At 36.9% G+C, this 21,543-nt stretch overlaps 1 pseudogene across 1 annotated transcript in view; it reads right to left on the bottom strand.

Moving 5' to 3' along the window:
* The window catches only part of LOC308246005 (transmembrane protein 127-like), a 40,086-nt pseudogene extending 22,755 nt beyond the window's left edge, over nt 1-17,331 (bottom strand). Inside the window, exon 1 of the transcript in view lies at nt 17,248-17,331. The product of the transcript in view is annotated as a transmembrane protein 127-like (transcript). The remainder of the gene's footprint in view (nt 1-17,247) is intronic.
* Between the last annotated feature and the right edge of the window lie 4,212 nt (nt 17,332-21,543).

The following is a 21,543-nucleotide window of genomic DNA, read 5'->3' on the forward strand; positions in this document are numbered from 1 at the left end:
GTCTCTTTGCCTTCTGTATGTCCTCTTTTGAAAAGGGTCTATTTAGGTCCTTTGCCCATTTTTTGATTGGATTGTTTATCTTCCTTTTGTTAAGTTCTATGAGTTCCCTGTAAATGTTGAAGATTAAACCCTTAATGAAGATAACATTGACAAATATGTTCTCCCATGCAGTGAGCTTTCTTGTTGTTTTGTTGATGGTTTCTTTTGCTGTGCAGAAGCTTTTTATTTTTATGTAGTCCCATTTGTTTATTTTCTCTTTAGTTTCCATTGTCCTAAGAGCTGTATCATTGAGGATATTCTTAAACTATCCTGCCATATTGACCTCCTCTTCTCCTGTGTTTATTTTTACTGCTGTATATTATCTTTTAATGTAAATTAGTATAGACTTTCTAATATGTTTCTAATTCTTCTCTTTAGTTATAAATAAAATTATTATAATAACGTGGAGTATAAATTCCCAATACTAATCAAAATTTTGCTTTTATTACACTGGCAAGTACAAGGGTATGAGATAAAAATTAGAAACCCAGTAATAAGCAGGTGTCAGTACCCTAGAGGTTCAATGGGAAGGGAAGTTGGAACTTCAAGAATTCTTCCTGAATTCAGATATTATAGTAGGTAATCTGGCTATATTAATCAGAAGATACAAAGCAGATATGCACCATTATCTGAAGTGAGTAGAGACATGAAAATTGTGTAAAGTAGAAGTGTAGGCTGTAAGTTTCAGTGATCCTATGGCAGAAAGTGGAGAGATGGACAGTGATCTGGTATCAAGAACCAAGGGGAAAAAAAAGAACCTCGAGCGAAGACTGCATTAAACAAATTAAGACTGCAGTGGGGAGAATATGAAAACAAAGTGGCTTCTAGATCTCACTTGTCCCTATTACTCTGATCTCCTTCTATGCACTTAGCCATCTACTTTAAGAAGTTGTGTTTTCATATTTAAAAGTGGTCAGAAAAAAAAACAAGAAAGAAAAAAAAACATAAAAGTGGTCAGGACCAGCCTCAAATTTGGTTGATGATAATTGTGAATATTTTGGTGGCAATGGAGCAAAAATAGACTTAGCAGTTATTATAATAATTAATAATTATAAACATTTAACTATATTTACAGTTTATAAGTTTATACATAATATATATTATATGGTTGAACTGTATGTAATTGTTTTTATTCACTATTTGGATAGTTGTATTTAAAAGGCAAATTCTTATAATTTAAAATAACATATAAATTGACAATTAGCATTTATCAAAAACCCTCAATGGTCACCCCTATTTTTCACACATATATTGATTAGAGTTAATACTCATATCTTGACAATGACCACTAATGATAGAAATACATTAAACAATATCCATTTTTAGAAGTTACTAAAAGAGGAGGCAAGCATATTTAAAATACCTAAATAATATGTGAAATTATTGAATATGTGTTAAACACAATTCACAGTTTTATGCATATCCATAACATACACATGTGTATTTTATTTTTTTTATTTTTTTTTAAAATATATTTTATTGATTTTTTACAGAGTGGAAGGGAGAGTAGGGATAGAGAGTTAGAAACATCGATGAGAGAGAAACATCGATCAGCTGCCTCTTGCACGCCCCCTACTGGGGATGTGCCCGCAACCAAGGTACATGCCCTTGACCGGAATCGAACCTGGGACCCTTGAGTCCGCAGGCTGACGCTCTATCCACTGAGCCAAACCGGTTTTGGCAACACATGTGTATTTTAAAGGTGAGAAAACGAAGACATGGAGAGTTTGAGAAACTTGTTCAACGCGGCATCATCAATGGATGGAATCATAACTCAAACTCAGAGGGCATCTGACTCTGAAGCCATCACCCTCACTCAGTGTGTCCCAGCATCACCTTCAATAGGCAAAAGTGCCTTAGAAATGTGGATATAAATGTAATTAATTCTGTTGAGTTGTTGGAAAGAAATGAAACAGAAATAGTAGTTCTAAAGTAGAGATAATATTTGTGTTGGTTTTATTTAAAGAGACATTTGCCTGGCATAAAATTAAGAGTGAGGAATGACATTTTAGATTACAAATAAGTACATTTAAATATGTAGAAATAAAAAGGTTATGGAATAATTAGGCAATATTGAAAGGCAAAATTTGCCTAGTCATCTGATTCCATGGGATAGGAGGAGAATGAGAGGCTGGGATGATGGAATGGGGCTTAGCTATGAATTACTCTGAATGTCTCATGCAAATTAAATTCATTTTTTTAAACTTTGACCTATTTTTAAATGAAATCACTAAAGTAATTAAATCATTCTTGTGTGCTTGAATGTGTTTGAGTAAAATAAGGGAATTACATTCTGCATAAGATATACTATGAGACCCCTCCAGAATCAGATGATGAAAGGTATGGAAGCTAGTTCAAGGTGGCAGAGCTAGCAGAAGCATTCAGAGTCCTTCTTTGTGTGGGAACTAAGACCTTTACAATATGTCTCGAGTCCTTAGGGATTTTTGTGAACAAGTACAGCTTGTGTGTATTACAAGATGAGAAGTTGCCAGTAATAAATGGTGACAGTGGAGAGATGGCAGGTTGTAAAGTCTGTACAGGATATCTGGTTAAAGTATGACAATTTCTGGCATAGGACTGTTGGTATTGAGGAGAATTCACCAAGAATATTTGTATTGCCTGGCCAGCATGGCTCATGGCTGTGTGTCTACCTCGGAACCAGGAAGTCATGGTTTGATACCCAGTCTGGGTGTCTGGGCACATGCCAGGGCTGTAGTTGGGGCACATGAAGGCTTGATCCCCAGTGGGGCATGCAGGAGCCAGATGATCAATGATTCTCTCTAATCATTAATGTTTCTATCTCTCCCTCTCTGAAATCAATATATATATACATATACATATATATATATATATATATATATATATATATATATATATATATAAAATATTTTTAAAAAAGAACATTTGTATTAGGTATTCACTCTCAGAATGTGCCTTTGATAATTCGCTGTAGTGTAGGAAAATATTAGATTCTGTATGTACATATTTCATTTAAAGTTCTAACATGCACTTCTTCAAAGTTTTATAATGCAGATGTATACCCCTAGATTTGTTAGTATAACTGTTTCCTTTACTTTTTTAAACATGAAATGTTCTTAAATGCCTTTAAATCTACAGGTATTCCTTCTATTCTCTTTTCTGTACAACCTATGTGGGAAGCATTATTATAGTTTCTTGAGGACTTGATATTTTTCTTAAATGTCTTTAGTCCTACTTCACCAAGCATACTTATCTGCAACAAATGGGCAACATATTTTTTGCTAATGAAGATATTAGACTTGGTAAGTGAGATTAGTTATTTGTAGATAAAAATAAAGTTATTAATATAAATTATTTAGAAGCATTAGTCACACAAATTGATGAAGTATTATTAGAGTATATTCATATCAGTCAAATTAATTTCATGCACTTTTCAGCCATTAGGAAAAGACATCTTTAATTTCTGTTCTATTTCTAAGCTTTAAAATTAGCATGCAAATTTCATATATTTCAATATAGATAAAGACACTAAGTTGTCATAAAAGTATGGAGGTCATAGTAGGATAATAATCTCAAGGGTATTAAAAAGAAGTAGACATTTCTGTCAAACATTTTTTCCCGCTTCTGTGGCCTGCTAATTACTTAATACAAAAATGAGTGATACACTAACTGAATTAATTAGTCAGTAAGCCAAACAAACAAACACAAAAAACCATGATAGCTAAAATGGCTAGTTATAATTTCTGTTATTTTTCTGTTCTTTTTAGTTTTAACTAATTATCATCCAATTTCAGGTATTTATTATTTACTGAAGTAGAATGTTTAAGATACCATAATTTTGAGTCTTGAGTCATAATTTAAAGGTGTATTCATATTTTCTTGTTAGAGCTTATTTTTCTTTAAAATCTGTATTATATTATCACTATTAGTTCTTTTAGACTACGTATATCTTTTAGACATGAAATGATATTATTTCAAATATATTGGTCTAATACTTATCAAGATTTTCCAAATATAGCCAAATACATTGTGGTATTCTTTCTATTTATAACATAGTTAAACGCTAATAATTTTAAGACTAAAATTGTTGTCATTTCCTTCAGAAAAACACTATTATAATTCACCTCATCTGTGTTAAATGTTCTCCCTTTGCTTCTCATAGTAACCTGGTCTTATTCTATTATAGCATATATGATATTGAGTTGAAAATTAGAGTATGAGCACCATGAAAATATCATTCATCTTTATATCTGAAGCATCTATCACAGTTTATACACAATAAATGTCAAATGAGTAATTTATTACATTTTAGAAATTTTAGTCTTCCTCCTCATTTTTAAAGTGGGGGAAAAATAGGTCCATTCCAGGTGTCGTGATTTTTCCTCTAGGTATGTACATATGACTAGAGAGATTCAGAGTCAATGTCAAAATTCACTTATACATATATCCACACGTTGCACACCAATCTTTACTATTTTTGCAGAAAGCAACACAATACATTTGACCATATTGAGACCTATTTGCTTCATTTCTACTTTGATGCAGATTTTCTTTGGTGATGGTAGAATATATCTCCAGGTGCAAGTTTCTTTGCAGATAAGGAAAACTGTTATTTTCTAAGTGTCTGTGTTTTTGTCTAAATTGATCAGCCTGCACATGAATGAATATGAATTCTACTTGGATTAGGAAACACACCCATGAGAGATCAGATGGCTTTTTTTTTCCTGCTCAGTATTTGGTAGGCTCTCAGGATCATTAAGAAGATTAGTTGGGCCCTGACTGGTTTGGCTCAGTGGACAGAGCGTCGGCCTGCGGACTGAAGGGTCCCAGGTTCGATTCCGGTCAAGGGCATGTACCTTGGTTGTGGGCACATCCCCAGTAGGGGGTGTGCAGGAGGCAGCTGATCGATGTTTCTCTCTCATCGATGTTTCTAACTCTCTATCCCTCTCCCTTCCTCGCTGTAAAAAAATCAATAAAATATATTTTTAAAAAAAGAAGATTAATTGGTTGAATACATGTGAGGAGCTTAGAACAATGCCTGGCACATAATAAAGGCTAGGTAAATGTTAACTATCATCATTTTCTATATCTGCAGTTAGGCATTTGTCTGTTTGCTATTATGGAAACAACTTTGAAGAACCATAAAAGCACATGATGTATCTTTCAGTAGGTGTATGCTATGTTGAGATGGGGAAAAGGTAATACATTAAGCTTCAGTGGTAAATGATCTTGATAAAGAATGAACAGTGAAACTTAAATTAACACAAATCTCTTATTGTCATTGTACTCAGGTGCGCCTGGCAAGCTGGAATGGATACAGTTTAGACTATAATGCCTCACTCATCTCCTCTTATGTTCCCTGCTCTGATTGTAAAGAAATTGTTACAATGCTTTGTTGTCATTGATTGCAAACAAGAGTGAGATTAATAAATCATAAAGTTCTAAGGTTGAAATGGCTCTTTTAAAATGAAAGATTAAGAAGTGCTAATGTCTCTGGAAACTTTGAAATGTGCAGCTTTTATCGTAAAGAGTGAAAATTAGCTGGGAAGTATTATATGCATGCAAACAATTTTCTACAAAAAACATAGGGAGTCTGATATCTACATCAAAGAACTCATGAAAGGGGTAATTCTGTTCTTTTATAATTGTTCTGTAGAACCTTTATCATAGCATGCATTAAAAATCTTAATTCAAAAAAAATTGTTATGCATTGTACAAACCATAGCAACACAAATCCTATTTAAACATGATATTGTGGTTTTACTCTGGAAGAGGGCTGGATAATTTTCATTCAGCTTCCAATTTGCAATGAAATGCTAATTACTCTACCAAATAAAATAGATTTAATGACACATTGATTTGTATTATTGACTAGATAAAATGTTTTTATTAAAAATGTTTTCAGATGACCTATATTAATTAGTACTCTACTATTAAAAATTGTTTCAGACAACCTATTTCTTTTATACTGCACACTGCAGTTATTATCAATGTATTTTCCCAGTGGTTAATTTAAGTTTTTGTGATTGATAGAATTAGTTTTATAATTTAATTTTAGAGCTGGAATGTATGCTATAACTTTATTCATTGCTAAATGTTATTTTGCAATACAGGTTATTAGTTTCCTAGGGCTGCTGAATAAAAGTACCACAAGCTAGCTGACTTAAAATGACAGAAATTGACTGTCTTCCAGATCCGGAGGGTAGAAGTCTGAAGCCTATAGTGCAGAGCCATACTCCCTCTTAGGCTCTGGGTAGAATTTTTCATGATGCCTTACATCCACATGACATCTATATATATAAAGAGCCAGGGTTGTAACATCCACAACAACCAGAGGCTTGACTGATTGTCAGGCTGCATGTGCAGCAGGTGAGCGGGCTGAACTACTGACCTCTGGAAGAGAGAGAGAAATTGGCTGAACAGCAGTGGCAGCAGCTGCTGGCGAGGCCCAGAGACAGAAGCAGGGTGATCAGATCCTGCTTTTCATTCCCGGCCTTGCCAGCAGCCAAGCCTCTCTTTCTCTCCCAGAGGTCAGCAGTTCAGCTGCTGACCAGCAGCCTGGGGCGGCTGCTGATCAGTCCTGCCTCTATGATCAGGCTTGGAGATAGGCCTGGAGATGCTGACTGGCATAGACACTGACCAATCAGAACCAAATCTGGGTGAATTGTGAGGAGCCAATGGCTGTCTAGGAGGTGAAGCTTTTGAGGCTGACTGGCATAGAAACCAACCAATCAGAACCAAATCTGGGTGAACTGAGAAGGCAGGGGTTTTAAGGCAAACAGCTGTTGGTGTAAGGTGTAAGAAAGTGATTCAATTTTTAATGACCGGTTTGGCAGTATAGTGCATATGGCTGGCTATCAGTCCAGATATAGGGATTATGTGTTTTTGTCTGCCAAGAGCATCTCCTCCTGCTGAAAAAGGTCCCCTCCCATTTAAGCAATCTTATCCTATATAATCTATCTATACTAATAAAAGGGTAATATGATAATTAAACTGGGTCGACCAGCCATCTTCCAGATGTCCAACTTCCTTCCAGACAAAGCCATGGTGGTGGGGGCCAAGGCAGAGGCAGTTAGGGGCAATCAGGCCAGCAGGGGAGGGCATTTGGGGGTGAGATCAGGCCAGCAGGGGAGGGAAGTTGGGGGCGAGATCAGGCCTGCAGGGGAGGGAATTGGGGGTGAGATCAGGCAGGCAGAGGCAGTTAGGGGTGAGATCAGGCCAGCAGAGGAGGGCAGTTAGGGGCGATCAGGCAGGCGGGGGGGGGGGGCAGTTAGAGGCGATCAGGCCAGCAGGCAGAGGGGTTAGGGGAGATCAGGCAGGCAAGCAGGCGAGTGGTTAGGAGCCAGTCATCCTGGATTGCGAGAGGGAAGTCCGACTGCCCTATACCAGCAGTCGGACATCCCCTGAAGGGTCCCAGATTGGAGAGGGTGCAGGCCAGGCTGAGGAACCCCTTTCAGTGCATGAATTTTGTGCACCGAGCCTCTAGTTTATTTTATAACAAACTTCCCCTTTTTATAAAAGGACAATAGTTGGATTAGTGTCTAATCTAACAACCTTAATTTAACTTGATTATTTCTTCAAAGACCCTATTTTCAAAGAAGGTTACATTTTGACTTATCTTCTCTGGGTGACATAACTCAACCCAGAACAACAGGTGTTAATGTCTGTTGAAGATGTGGATATGGATGTAGTTGCTTCCATTTAAAAAATTGGGGTGGGGAACATTCATATAATATGTCAAATATAGTGCTAGTTCTTCTCAACTCAAATTGAATAGTAACAATTCTTAAATTTCAGAAAGTTTTCATGTTTTTTCACACTTTCGTCTCATTGTAAAAAGGAAAGCACTATTATATAAGTACTGTGCTCTAACCAATTGTCCAACTGGAGCTTCAAATGGATCCAAGACCTGAATATAAGACCCAAAACAATAAATTACATATAAGAAAACAGAGATACCAACCTTATGGACCTTGCTCTTAGAGCAGATTTAGTGAATTTGACCCCTAAGGCAAGGGAAGTAAAGGAAAAAATAAATGAATGGGATCATATCAAACAAAAAAGCTTTTTTCACAGCAAAAGAAACTGACAACAAAACAAACAGCCAACCAGACGGGAGATGATATTTGCAAACAACAGCTCTGACAAGAGATTAATATTCAAACTATATAAAGAACTCAGACAACTCAGCACCAAACAAACAAACAATCCAATTAAAAAATGGGCGGAGGACCTGAACAAACACTTCTCTCAAGAAGAAATTCACAGATGACCAATAGTCATATAAAAACATGCTCAATTTCACTAGCTATTAGGAAAATGAAAATCAAATTACAATGAGATACTACCTCACACCTGTTAGAATGGCTATTAACAAGACCAGTAATACCAAGTGTTGGAGAGGTTGTGGAGAAAAAGGGACCCTAATTAACTGCTGCTGGGAAGGTAAACTGGTATAGCCACTATGGAAAACAATTTGGAGGCTCCTCAAAAAAGTAAGAATTAAGTTACCATGTGACCCTCTTCTGGATACCCACACAAAAAAATTGAAAATATTTGCAAAAATATGTACACCCCTATGTTCATTACAGCATTATTCAGGGGGGCCAAGACATGGAAACAACTGAAGTGTTCTTTGATAGCTGAGTGCAAAAAAGATTTGTTACATATATACAGTCAAATATTACTCAATCATAAAAAAAGATGAAATACTGGCATTTGTGACAACATGGATAGACCTTAAAAATATCACGCTAAGTGAAATAAGTAATACAGAACAATTTAAGAACCATATAATTTAACTCATATGTGTGATATGAAATTGAAAGCAACAAATGAACAAACAAGAAAAGCAAACAAACAAAAACTCATAGAAACAGACAATAATATGGAGGTTACCAAAGGTAATGGGGATGGGGAGATAGTAAAGGGTAATGGAAGATATGACTTTGTGTAGTGGGCACAAAATACAATAGGAAGATCATGCATTACAGAAATGTACATTTGAAACCTACATAAGTTTATTAATGAAAAAAAGAAAAGCAAAACATCCTCTAATCTAATTTTATATCATTCTTATCAAGACATAGAGGCATGAATAAGCTTGCTAGGTTCTCTTCAGTAGATATGTTTGATGACATAAAAATGAGCAAAGATCATGAAAATATTATAATTTATACCAAAAGGTTATCCAAATTTTAATTAAATTTAATTTCTTCGTATAATATAGTGATATAAGCATTTTACTCTCTGAGATTTGTGTTTTATAGCCAGACATGTTAATTGTAAAAGCGATTGGTCAATTTGTAATATAATCCTTCTTAATCCGTTGACTCAAATTTACACAGTTTTTGTTAAAAGACATTTGGTACACAAGTATATATTCCCTAGCTATAGACTAGAAAATGATTATTAGATGGTATTAAAGTTTTTAGGACAATACTCTGTTCAAGGTTTTTAATAGCCTTAAATAAAAACACATTTTTTATTGCTTTGGTGGTATTGCCTACAAAACAAGTTAACTCCACTCTACTATTCCAACACAGATGGAATCACTATCATTAAGGAGCTATCTTCTAAAAGCATGTTGTTACAGCCCAGCCAGTATTGCTCAGTGACTGAGCATAGACCTATGAACCAGGAGGTCATGGTTTGATTCTGGTCAGGGCACATGCCCAGGTTGCGGGCTGGATCTCCAGTGAGGGGTGTGCAGGAAGCAGCCAATCAGTGATTGTCTCTCATCATTGATATTTCTATATTTTTCTCTCCCTCCCTCTCCCTCTCTAAAATCACTACAAATATACTTTTTAAAAGATGTAAAAGCATGTTGTTACAAAGTAAGAATGATTTGGAGAGGATTAGATGAGTACACATGTATAAAGGCCGGAAATGGGGGACATCTGTAATAGTGTCAACAAAAAATAAATAAATAAAAATTTAAAGAAAGAAAGCATCTATCATAATATTTTATAAATGCTTTTTAGAGGTTATACTTATGTGAAACATATTGATTTATCTGAACATGACTGATCAGTAAATTTTTGAGATGATTTAACAGGTTTTAGTTTACAACAAACTCAATAGAAATAAAAATGATTTTGCTGCCTAAAAATTTCCAAATAAGGTACACTAATATTAATTTAGTTTCTAGAATATTCACTTAGTAGTATTCATCTACAATATACCTTTTTAGTCTACTGAACTATTATGTAAGAAATCTATTGTGTTGAAAATTTTCAAAATATGATTCTTTCACTGCTGAGTTGCCAGCTAGTCATCCAGACCCATGTGGAGAAGGCCATTTGTCTCTTGGAGACCCTTTTATCTCCCAAGGTATGTTTGATGGGGCTAAGAATTAAATAAAACTGTGACTTGTATTGTATTAGCTTATATAATTTCTGGGCATCATGTCTTAAAAGTCTACTATTTGTTTTTCTTTAAATATATGAAAAAAATGCAGTGTTTGTGTCCATCTTGGTTTAATCTAGGGTAAACCAAAATGCTGTTTTCAAAAGATATTTTCATTCTGACTTTTTTCCTGTGGTTATCAAATTGGATTCAGATGCCCTGTCCAGGCTTAGCTACATGTATGTCTTTGGTGAATATCTTTAAATGGTTGCTGAGCTTGTAATAAGCAGAGTTGTAATGATCCTATTCCAAAGGAATTATGCATAATTAGGTCATAACAAGGGCTAAGTATCTGGCATGGAAAATTACTCAATGGCAGGAGAAACTTCAAGTTAAAGCCAAAGCCTTTATTAGTTCTCTTTGTTTATAGAATGCGGTCACTATGGCTTTTATGTGAGGCCTAGCAGAGGCTGCTTAAAACTTATGAACTGAAAGCTGCAATGTAAGCTATCTTTTCATGCTTCATGTTTGTATGTGTGCATGTATGTATATATCTATCCACTGACCTATCATTTAACTCATTATTTTTCTGTGATATCATCTGTTCTGCAAATGAACTCTAATTATTAACAATGGGTCATGTTCAACAAGTCTTATGAAGAAAACTGTAGTCTGATTTAAAGATATTTCCTGTTGTGTTCTAGAAATTAGAATTGCATCTTTGAATCTTGTCACGTTAAGCATTATAAAGTTGAAAGTTAATTGATATTTATGGATTTGAAATTGAAAAAACCCAATAAAACAATAACCTATCTCTCAACCTTAATTACTCTAAATTACCAGTCTTGACATCCCCATATGGTCTTTTCTTAAGTGTTTAGAAATTTATTTTGTCAGGAACCTTTTCTAGAGGTCATTTTCTATTTCTGCTGCATGAAGTCTACTCCTTCATTGTCTTTACGACCATTATATGCAGTGGAAGTCTGTTGTTCACTTATTCCTTTGAATGATGACTACTGATTTGCTTTTAAAAATTCCAAACTAGATTAGGAGCTACTTTCAGACAGTGACAAAGTTTTAATGATCTATTGTCTCTTGCATCTGAAATACTGCCATAGATGGAGTAGACATTAAATGAATGTTTGTTGAATACTATTTTTGGTGCATGATTAGTGTACTGGTTTCATTTGGAAGAGAAAAACAATAAAAACCATTCAAAACTTTTCTCTTTGGTGTTTTAAACAAAACATTGGCTGGCTAATCTTCAGATTTCATGAAATGACAAAAAGAGAATGAAATTCCTTAAAACTTCTTAAGACAGAAACATTTTGAAAGTAGAAAAATGTATCATATACTTAGACATGCTATCCAGATCTCATTCAAAATTCCCCCCAAATAGAACATTTTACACAATGCCTATGTCAATAATTTATATCTATTCATGAATGTGTTTATATTATACTAGAGGCCCGGTGCATGAAAATTCATGCACTGGAGTGGGGAATCCCTCAGCCCGGCCTGCCCCCTCTCACAGTCCGGGAGCCCTCAGGGGCAGGAGGCAACCTGGCGATCAGGGGAAGGCGATACCCCATCACACCTCTGCTGCTGCCACTGCCTGCAGCGCAAGCCTCAGCTGGCGCTGGTTACCTGAGCCTCAGGTGGCCCTGCCGCCATCCGAGGCTTGCCTGCACCTCGGGCCAGCCCTGGGTGGCTGGGCAGCCCACCATCCGAGGCTTGCCTGCACCTTGGGCCGGCCCTGGGCAGATGGGGGCTGAGGGGACTGGGGGACTCTGGAGGCAGGCGCATGGAGCGGCTGGGCCTGCCTGGGGGCAGGCCTGGCCTTGCTGTGCCTGCCACCCTGGTGGGGCTGAAGGGCCTGGGTGCTGCCATCTTTTGGCTGTGGGGGCTGCCATCTTTGAGGGTATGGCAGTCAATTAGCATATTCCCTCCTTATTGGCTGTGAGCACCACCATCTTTGTGAGGGTGTGAGGGTCAATTAGCATATTCCCTCTTTATTACATAGGATTATTCCTTCTTCTATGGTTATCTTCAGTTCATTAACATATCCCAACTAATGAATTCTAAGCTGGATAAAGATACATTCATCACTCAGAAAATCTAATTCAGGTTTATAAAATTTTAAACTTTTCTTTTTTTAAAAAAATATATTTTATTGATTTTTTACAGAGAGGAAGGGAGAGGGATAGAGAGCTAGAAACATCGATGAGAGAGAAACATTGATCAGCTGCCTCCTGCACATCCCCCAATGGGGATGTGCCCGCAACCAAGGTACATGCCCTTGACCGGAATTGAACCTGGGACCCTTCAGTCCGCAGGCTGACGCTCTATCCACTGAGCCAAACTGGTTTCGGCTTAAACTTTTCTTTATGTAACATTTATTAGTTGTTGTTTTTTATTATTTACAACTTTCCAAATTTCCTAAAGTGTACATTTTACCATATAAAAATAAAGAATACAAAATAAGAACTTATTAAAGATAAACATGTGTGGAAATGTTGTCCTCATTCTGAATTTGCATAATATTACATATTATTTCAATTTTTATTCATTTTCTAATAATATTTTTCATATTAAAATACCCTGTGTATTTTGTGTCTCATTAAATGACATGTTTTATAATGTACTAATATGGGTTTTTGAGTGTAGACATATTGGATTTATTAGGTCCTTTCTTCATGTAACACTTTATAATTTGCCACAGCTTTTATGTGATAATATAAATAAGTTAAAACATACATAACTATTATTCTAGTTATTTTATTAAACTATCTCAAACATTTCAGATATTGGCTTTTTAAAATTCCACATATTTAAAGGAGTTTAATAAGCATTTTCTGAGAATTCATGATTTATTTTTATGTGGCTTATAACTTTTTAAACTTAAAATGTGTACACATTTGAAGCATTGTGAATAAATGGTTATATCATAGATACTTGTAAACAATCTACAGGTCAGCTCCCAAATTGTTACAGAATTTACCAGGCGACCGAAAAATCCACAGGAGTACCCAGAGACACAGGGAAAACCCATTTATTTCCAGATGTTTTACATGTACTAGTACAGTGACTCAGGGGGTCAGTTCTCTAAATCCTGAGCCAACCAATATGGAGGAAGCTTTCTTTTTATTCCCTTTGGTTTCTTTGTCCCCCATACATGGATCAGACTTCTGGACCTTTTGGGGGTTTTGCAAAAAGCCCCTATGTGTTGGGATGGGGGCTGTGAGACCACACCTAAAGACCTGGCCTGGCGCCAGCGCTGATAACCCCCTCTAGGGGTTGTGTATTGTTCATGGTTTATGGCCTCTGTAAAATGTGAGTATTTAGGTAAACAGGTCTTGCAAGACCAGATAATTAAGAAAGGGGCAGTGACTAGACTATAAGCTAACAGGAGTGTGCATTAGGGATACTAATTAACTAGGTACAGAGTTAGGCTGCTGGTCTTCCCCCCAAAATTGTCTTCTTTTCCTCATCAAAATGACTATACTGTTGTCTCTGTTCGGAAAATCTCATACCTTCAGTAACAGTCTATTTTTGCAGTTAAAAAACAGTTTGGCCACAACACAAATAGGATGACTGAAGGCTTGGGTAATGGTCTATAAAATCTTTCCCATCTAGGTCACTGATTGATTTGAGAATGTCACCAAGGTAGGTAAAAAACAGTGATTGCTGCCATATGAGAACTGTCAAATCATGTGAAATAAGAATATGGTCTCAATTCTAGTAGACATATTTCCCATTCACCTATCTAACACACATTCACAAGTGCAGGACAAACACACACATGTGTGCATTACTCCCTCACTCCCCACATATATACAAACTCTTAATGATTTCTTGGGTTGCTTTAGAGCAGAATAAAATTATAAAATTATTCTAGGGTGGTACCTCTGTTCTGAAACTGTAGGGCAGAACAGAAAACATTGTGCTTCATTTGTGCAAGCAGTGTCATCAGGCAATTTCTTTGGTAGAATTAAGTGGTTCACTTTACCAGGGAAAATCTAAACGCTGATTTTTATCCCTTTGTAGTCTATAGTGAAGTGAAATAAGTTTCTTTGTTCTTTTACTATATGGCTCTTCAACGCTGCTTAATATTTCGAGGAAGCAAATATTTTGTCTGAGTGATTCTACCAAATAAAAATGAAAAAAGAATTTAGTTTGATCAGCAAAGAATGCAGAAATTTACTTAAGTAGTAAAGAATGTGGCTGTCTGACTATGGTATTATGTTACACCTCATGGTGCAGGCATCTTGTTTGCCTTAAATGGTTTCACAAGCAGGAGGGTTGACCCAGAGCAGATTCGCAGTGGCTGCACCCAGCACAGCTAAACAGCAGATTTAATGAGGTTGGAATTTCACACAATGCCTTATTCAAAGAATTCAGGCAGCAGGGAGAGCAGTTGTGATGAATTGCAGTTGCCCGTGGCTTTGCATCAAGAAGCAAAACCTTTTTCCACAAATAGTTTATAAAAGATCAAAAATAGATGCCAATTACATTTAGCTTTAAGATTTAAACACTGGGGGTGGGGAAAGGGGTGAGGAATGGGACTTACCTTTGTTAGAATGAAGAAAGTCAGTACATGAACTAAAAGTATATAGCTCTCTTTACTCCTCTAAAGTCAGGAAGGATCAAACTATTTTTCTAAAATGTTTTGAAATGATGGAAGTATTCTTTTTGTTTTCCCACTTTATGTCGTTGTAGCACCTACCAAGTTTATTGTATTTCTTTATATGTTTGTCTGCCTCCCCTACTTAACTTTGAACTCTTTGAAAACAGACATTGGAGAATCTGTAAACACTTAATAAAAGACTGCAAAATGAGTGTTGAATGAACATAAATATAACCCATTCATGTACTCTATGTTTTACTGAGACATAAAAAGCTCAGACATTTTCAGTCTCTTATTCCCTTAAGGAGCATCAATATAAAAATTCAATACAATGCTTATCTTTCTATGAAGCTAATCACCAGATTTAATTTTGCAAGTTCAATATCCACTTCTATAAAATTTCCCCTCCTTTTGCCCATTGGAACAAAGTCTCAGGTGGGTAAGTTTTATAAATCATTACTTTAGACCTGGGGATAAAACTACAATTGCAGAAGGGGACCACCTCAGTCTCTGGGTTATTGGTGTAAGGGATGAGAACATTCTCCCCTTACATTACAACTGAGTAGTTCTGGACTGTTTTATAAAACTAGGGTTTGATCTTGAACAACACTCTCAAAAAGTCATATGAACTGAAGGAAGTTAGGGTAGAAGTAGAATGATTATAAAATGTATCATTTAGATTTGGATGGTTTTGCCAGCAAAAAAAAAAAAAAAAGAAAAAAAGAAAGAAAATAATAAAGAATAAAGATGGGAGGATAGGGAGAGAGAGAGAATGGAAGAAGGGAAGAGGAAGGAAGGAAAGAAGGAAGGAAGGAAGGAAGGAAGGAAGGAAGGAAGGAAGGAAGGAAGGAAGGAATGGAAGAAAGGAAGGAAAGTAGGAAGGCAAGAAGGAAGGAAGGAAGGGTTAGGGTGGCCAAAGGAGGAACACACCAGATCAAAGTGGTAAGGGATTATACATTTATTAGGTCATCTGGATACTAGATGGGCTAAGGCCCCAAATGTCGCCAATAGCCAGGGACAGGGAGTCAAAAATTTTAAAGGACTCTAGGGGACTTTTTCTGGGCAGAGAATTCTCTGGGCTGGTGGGGATTCTGGGAAAGTCCGGAAGGGAGAGATAATGGTCTTAGCTAGGAAAGTATTTCCTGTATAAAAAAGGGGACAGTCACAGAGGAGATTAGGTGTTTATGGTCCAAGAAAAGGCTGGACTTTATGGGGTGAAAGTGAAACCAAGGTAGGTAACTGTGGTTCAGGACCACTAGGCTTTATGAGCGGTCATGCAGTAGCCCTGGTCAGGCACCGAGTTAGAAAAGAGAAAAGAGTGGATAAAGGGGGTATTTAGTATGAGGCAGTGTAGAGGTGAGGTGGATAATAGCTTTGAGATTAATCTGTCAATCCCCATAATACAGACTGAGGAGGGGACAAAGGTCCCAGCAAATTCCAGGAGGTCAGAATAAGTGGGCCCAGAGTCAGTTAAAGAGGAGATCAGCTTACCTGCCACCACAATCGTTACCCGAGGCTCTGTCTTGGTGATGTAAGTCTGTGGGGCCTTGTCAGGGCCGGGACAGCTTCTGTTTTCAGTGGCCAGTATCAGGAGGTCTGGGAGCTCCAAACTGGATCTAGAGGGCAGCCTTGCTGGACTGGCTGAGGTCTAACCTGGAGGGACCAGACTGCAGTCTGATTTCCAGTGGCCTTCCCCTCTGCACCTCGGGCGAGGCCCAGGAGTGGGTTTTAGGTTTGGGTACGACTTGGCCCAGTGTTCTTCCTTGTTGCATTTGAAGCATGCGCCTAAAGGAGACTTAGCCCCTGACTTACTCTTGGTTGGGGTTCATGAGAGCAGTGGTTAGGAGCTAACAGGCCTCCTTCTAGGCCTCAGCCTTGGCCTGAACTTGCCTTTGTTTTTGGATTTGGACCTCCTCATCTCCATTATTGAAGACCTTAAAGGCCAGGTTAATAAGGTCTTCTTGAGGGGTTTGTGGGCCTGTGTCTATTTTTCAAAGTTTAAGGTGTATATCAGGGGCTGATTGGGATATAAAATGGGTGTTCAGAAGAAAGGTTCCCTTTGGGGAAGAGGGTCTACGGTGGTAAATCTCTGGAAGGCCTCTGTGAGGTGGGAGAGGAAGAGAGCTGGGTTTTGGTCAGGGCTCTGAGTGATTTTATTGTTTGTCATATTTGACCACCTTATGGGCAGCCTTTTTGGGTCCAGAAATGAGACAGGTGATTATATGGCTTTGGAGCTGGTGCCCTGGAGAGTTAACCTGATAGTCCCACCTCTGGTCAGTTCGGGAGACCACATCAGTGGCAATTGGGTTGGTGGCTGCTTCTACAGAGGGCATGGACATGGTCCTGAGCTGCTAGCCCAATGTGATCCTTCACCTCTGGGTGCGAGAGGAGGACATAGATATTGTACCAGCTTAGCTCATAGGACTGGGTCAGGTACTCAACTTCCGTAGTAAAGGTGGTTGGGTCAGTAGAAAAAGACCTGAGGCACCTCTAAATCTGTGTGAGGTCGGACATGGAAAATGGGATGTGTACCCAGACAATACCCTCACTTCCTGCTACCTCCCTCAGGGGTAGAATGGGCACAGGAATGGAAGCAGCTGTTGAGGAAGATGGTCTTTGCGTGGCCCCAGAGCGAGTGTTAAGTGGAAAATGTCTGTATTGAAGCTCGAGTTCTCTGGATTTGGGCTCCCTGATGGGGAGAAGGTGGTGGCTGGTTAGGAGGGTCTGAGTTTTGGGAATCTACTGTAGGTGAGGGAGGGATCGCATAAGGAGGTGGAGGTTGGTGGTCTGCTGGGTCAAAAGTAGATTCAGAATCAGAAGTAATAAGGGTATGATGTTTTGTGTGAAGGAGAAGGATCTGATGGGTAGAGCAGGACTGACAGAGAGAAGGCCATGACCGAAGGATGAAAAAGGCCTGGACATAGGGATTCTTTGACCATTTTCCATTGTGGTGACAGCAATTTCCTAAATTGCACAATGTGTTAAAACTGAAAGTGCCATTTTCAGACCACTGAGACTTATTTTTTAGCTTATATTGTGACCAAACAGTGTTACAAAAGAAAATGAGGTGCTTGGACCTGATCTCCCCTGTGAGTGTGCAGAGGGAGTGTAGCATGGCCCACAAGAGAGGAATAATGAGTGACAGACCACAAATCCAAAGGTGACTGTTTAGGGCAGGCATCCCCACTGCTAAAAAATTCACCATGAGAAACGAGGGGTGACCCTCCTAACTGAGCATCCCCAATCTAGAAGGACCCAAAGCTGAATAGCTGAGGAGTCTTCTGGCCTAGTTCTAGGACTTTTGGGACAAGAGACTTTTGAGATAATGTTCTTAGCAAATAGAAGGTGGTCTAAACAAAATGGAATGTGGTCTAAGCAAAAGGGAATGTCCATTGTGAAGTGGCCTAAAGGTCAGTTCCCAGGGGAGGGGTATTAATTCAATTATTTTATCCGACCTAACAGGAAGGAATGAGAAAAAGAGAGAGAGAGAGGAGAAAGGAAAGATATGCCGGGACAGTAGGTAGGTATAACATACCTTCAGCAGGAAACAAAACCAGAGCATCAGGTCATCCTAGGTAGAAGAAATGATCTAGTGAACAACACTGCCCTCAGTCTAGTTTAGTTTGGATTCCAACTTTTGCCATTTTAATGTTTATATAAAGCCTGATTCAGGCTTATGTAAGTATGGTATGCCTAGTTCACTTTTACCCAAGGATATTTTTTCCATTGAATTTTAGAGAGAATGGAAGGGAAGGAGTAGAGGGAGAGTGAGCTATAGAAAGAAACATTGATGTGAGAGAGCCCCAACCAGGTCTATAGATGAACTTGCAACCCAGGTACATGCCCTTGACCTGGAATTGAACGCATGACCCTTTGGTGGGTGGGCCAATGTGCTACCACTGAACCACACTGGGTAGGGCTGCCTAGTTCACTTTTGATAGAAAGAAGTAAGATGATTTCCCCCAGTTGTATCATTGAATGGTGGTCTTCAAATTGGGATTATTTTCATGAACAAAAGTGCGTTGTTTTAATGGAGTCAATTCATAACTCCTCACTTTACTATATTACTCTTTTATAGCATGGCCTAGGTTTTTGTTTATTTTTTCCTTAAATTCCTTTTTATAAAATATATTTTTATTGATTTCAGAGAGGAAGGGAGAGGGAGAGAGAGAAATATCAATGATGAGAGAGAAACATTGATCCCCTGCCTCCTGTACACCCCCTTCTGGGAATGGAACCCACAATCCGGGCATGTGCACTTGACCAGAATCGAACCTGGGACCCTTCAGTCCAGAGGCTGATGCTCTATCCACTGAGCCAAACCAGCTAGGGCTAATTCATTTTCTTAATGTAATAACTATGAACAGCAAAATAAATAAGTTTTCCACTCACTCATCCCGTCAGATGTTGCAAATTACTATTGTTTTCATGGATGCCTTCACTAAACTACCTTAATCCCACTATGGAAGCTTTTGATTTTCCCTGTCTTATATCTATTTCTGTTAAGAAAGACGTGGGGAAGAAAAGATTGGTACATTTCCTTCCTTGCAGAATGCTCTTAAATTAGATATATAGTAGATTGCTGGTGGTCAGGTTGATGGTAATTTTCATTTATTGTCCTCATCTTTGCCAAATCTCTACTATTTTAAAAGAATTCATTGCTCTTGAGAAAATATATGGCTAGAGTAAAGCAGTATGCTTCAGAAAGAAAAAATAAACTCTTAAAAATGGCTTTCATTCACATACTTAATGCAATTTTTAAAAGTTAATTTCAATCCCTACCCCTAAGATGAATCATTAGAAGAAAAGAATCTAAAAATATCCAATGTAATATTACTTTAACATCTTAATGTGATTAGGATGCTATTAAAGACAGCATATTTTTCAAATTATACTAGATAAAAGTTGCAGATAGGAATTATTTATTTTGGATGTGTTAGTTCTTATCTAATAATGTAGTTAAATCTTACAAATGCTATCTTGAAATATTTAATTCTAAGAAACCACCATTTTACTTTATTTGAATTATTACATGTTAAAATATTTTCTCCTTATTAATAAATAAAATTATAATGCTAATGTTGAACTGATTATTTTTCAGTAGCATATTCTGTCTCCTTCATTAAATACACAGAAAAATTTTGATCATCATGTCTAATTAAAATAACATAGTTATTCTCACTTTTAAGAAGCTAAATGTCAGAATTGAACACATGCATAAGCATGTTTACTGAAATAATATATTTCTCATCCCCTTTGTTCCTCAACTAATATATAAATTTTGCTTTTCATTACTTTAAGTAATTATAAGTTATTAGAGATATAGCATACAATTCACTCAACTTAAATTAATTATATTAAATTTCTATCATTTTAATTTTACATAACTTTTTAAAATTGTATATTTACAACTATCATTCTGGATTGTATCTCTTTTTTTTATATTCATCAAATGCATATTAACAGATGCATTTGAGTTGAAAAAAATAAAGTGCAACTTTTTCTAGTACAAAACATCTGGTTTGACTAATTAGTATACTAGCGAGAACAAGTATTACTTTCTAAAGTTATGATGACAAAGACAATCCTTGAAATGAGCTAAATCAGGAAACTCTTAAGTTTGGCAAAACAAAGAAGCAGAAAGCTTAAAGCACATAAAAATATAAATATTTTTATCAGAAAAATAGCATTGTCGAAGGTGTTATTGTATTTCAGTGACCCCAATGAACCAGTTCTGAGAATCTTATGTTAACCAAAGTGTCTATAAGGGAAAAGATTAATAGGATTAATTAATGGCGATGTGATAATATTAGAAAGTAGGATGTCAACTTGGTGAAACCACCTAAGGAAAAGTTGGTATTGCCTACGTCCTTTTAAATTTGAACATTCATGTGTCTTGTTTCAGAATTTGACTCCTAGGTATGCACCCCAGAGAGACATTTGCACATGAACTGCCAGAGACCTGTGTGAGAATATCATAACAGCAAAATACTGGAAATAATGCGGATACCCACTGTGACAGACTGAAAGAATAAACCCTGTGTTATTCACACATTGGCATATACCACAGTAGTAAAAATAAATGTAATATCACAATGTGCCATAACATGGATGAATCTTCTCAACAAACTTTCTGTAAAATTTTATAAAACTGTTTTACAGAAATTGAGAAAGCAAATGACATAAAAAAGCTGAACCACCAAAAAAAGCCTGAAAAATAAACCTTGTACAAATCATTGGTTTCAAATTCCTGGATTGCAGAATAAATGAAGAAATTGTTAACTGAATTATCTGTTGGAATACATAATGAAAAATAATGTTTGATAATAGAACACTATGGTATTCTTGGCATTGGTTGTATTAAAAAACTGAGTGTCTTTGCTAAAAAACAAAGTAATTTACCTTGGAATCAGCCCAGTTTTCTTTTTGACTCTAATTGAGTCTATTAAGATCATTCCAGCTGATTCAGATCAATATGGAAAATATGACTATATTAATAATCATGTTTACTAGCTACATGTATAATATTTTAGACTTGAGTCAGTTTCAAG

The sequence above is a fragment of the Plecotus auritus genome, assembly GCF_963455305.1.
Source record: "Plecotus auritus genome assembly, chromosome: 4".
NCBI lineage: Eukaryota > Metazoa > Chordata > Mammalia > Chiroptera > Vespertilionidae > Plecotus > Plecotus auritus.